The sequence below is a fragment of the Triticum dicoccoides genome, chromosome 5B (genome assembly GCF_002162155.2).
Source record: "Triticum dicoccoides isolate Atlit2015 ecotype Zavitan chromosome 5B, WEW_v2.0, whole genome shotgun sequence".
Lineage (NCBI taxonomy): Eukaryota > Viridiplantae > Streptophyta > Magnoliopsida > Poales > Poaceae > Triticum > Triticum dicoccoides.
The window spans coordinates 710,064,775-710,067,366 of NC_041389.1; positions in this window are offsets into that span (position 1 = coordinate 710,064,775).

A 2,592-nucleotide genomic window follows, 5' to 3' on the forward strand; every position below is an offset into this window, starting at 1 on the left:
CTGCGGATCGTGGGGGGAGTGGTGTGCGGGGGAGAGGGGGGAGTGGTGTGCGGTGGGTGAGTGGTGTGCGGTGGGTGAGTGGTGGCATTCGTCCACTGATAGGTGGGCCCGCGAGGAATTAGACCCACATGTCAGTGTCCTCAACGACGTGTGGTGTAGGTGAGGGGAGCTGCTTTCGGGTGGGTGTGGGTGGCGAGAGGATGAGGGTGTGGGCCGTTGGATCTGGCAGTATCCGACGGTCTATAATGCTTGATCCGCGTGACATGCCCATAGACCAATCAGAACGAAGTGCGGGCTTATGACCATCTAAAATTGTCGTAATTGATTAACAATAGGCGCTACCAACACAGCACCACAGCGCCCGGTGAAACTCCATTGCAGCGTGAGCTCCAACGCAGCACTAGATGCCCGATGGTAAGTTTCCTTCTCTTTTTATGACAATGTTAGTTAAGTTTTCAAATAATTAGTAGTGTTATTCCTTGAATAACGAAAAATCAATTTTCCATTTTTGGAGTGCCCAAAAAGAGTTTTTTTGTGAAGGACCTGCCATATATTTGTTGCAAAATTGGACCAAATCAATTTTCTAAAATACTAGTACATATTTAATGCATAATTGACCAAATGGTTGGGTGTCAAATGCATAATTGACCACTAGCTAGGAACGGTCATTCCCGCCGTTTTGACCGCATTTTAAAACGGGCATAAAAAATTCAAAAAAATCAAAAAATTGGGAAACCTTCGCATTGTGTCATCATATGTGGCCAAGTTCCTAGGAAAAATAACAAACTTGTAATACGGCAATTATTTTAAAAAAGTGTTCTCAGAAACGAGCTATCATGTGTGGAGATCAATGGCTTTCAAGCCAAATGATCAATCTTATGGCCACATTCATGGCATAGTTTGTTCAAATGATCTCATATTGTGCACAAGGGTGCATATTGGAATGGCAAACAATGTTGCCTAAGGAAGTTTTCATTTTCGTTGGACGAAAAAACCATTTTCCATTTTTCGAGTGCCCGAAAGGAGGTTTTTTGTGAAGGAACTACCAAATAATTGTTGCAAAATTGGACCAAATCATTTTTATAAAATACTAGGCCATATTTAATGCACAATTGACCAAATGGTTGGGTGTAAAAAAATTTGATCCACCTCTCGTGAAAAAGACAAATTCCCGCCGATTCAGTTGGAAGCGGGTCAAATTTGAACTGCAGCTGCATTATAGTTTGCTATTTATTTTCTCCAAAAATCATTTCTAGGTACATAAGTATCTATTTAATCAGAGAAACACAAAAAAATCCAAGATTCAACCACTAGCTAGGAACGGTCATTCCCGCCGTTTTGACCACATTTTGGAACGGGCATAAAAAATTCAAAAAAAATCAAAAAATTGGGAAACCTTCGCATTGTGTCATCATATGTGGCCAAGTTCCTAGGAAAAATAACAAACTTGTAATACGGCAATTATTTTAAAAAAGTGTTCTCAGAAACGAGCTATCATGTGTGGAGATCAATGGCTTTCAAGCCAAATGATCAATCTTATGGCCACATTCATGGCATAGTTTGTTCAAATGATCTCATATTGTGCACAAGGGTGCATATTGGAATGGCAAACAATGTTGCCTAAGGAAGTTTTCATTTTCGTTGGACGAAAAAACCATTTTGCATTTTTCGAGTGCCCGAAAGGAGGTTTTTTTGTGAAGGAACTACCAAATAATTGTTGCAAAATTGGATCAAATAATTTTTATAAAATACTAGGCCATATTTAATGCACAATTGACAAAATGGTTGGGTGTAAAATGTTTTGATCCACCTCTCGTGAAAAAGACAAATTCCCGCCGATTCAGTTGGAAGCGGGTCAAATTTGAACTGCAGCTGCCTCATAGTTTGCTATTTATTTTTTCCAAAAATCATTTCTAGGTACATAAGTATCTATTTAATCAGAGAAACATCAAAAGTTTTCCAAGATTCAACCACTAGCTAGGAACGGTCAAGCCCGCCGTTTTGACCGCATTTTCAAACGGGCATAAAAAATTCAAAAAAATCAAAAAATTGGAAAACCTTCGCATTGTGTCATTATGTGTGACCAAGTTTCCAGGAAAAATAATAATCTTGTAATACATAAATTATTTTAGAAAAGTGTTCTCATAAATGAGCTATCATGTGTGAAGATTCATGGATTTCAACCCAAACGCTCAATCTCATGGTCACATTCATGGCATAGTTTGTTCAAATGATCTCATATTGTGCACAAGGGTGCATCTTGGAATTCCAAACAATGTTGCCAAAGGGAGTTTTCATTTTCTTTGCACGGAAAATTCATTTTCCATTTTTCGAGTGCCCGAAATGAGGTTTTTTTTTTAAGGACCTACCATATATTTGTTGCAAAATTGTACCAAATCATTTTTATAAAATATTAGGACATATTTAATGCACAATTGACAAAATGGTTGGGTGTCAAAAGTTTTGATCCACCTCTGGTGAAAAAGACAAATTCCCGCCGATTCAGTTGGAAGCGGGTCAAATTTGAACTGCAGCTGCCTCATAGTTTGCTATTTATTTTTTCCAAAAATCATTTCTAGTTACATAAGTACC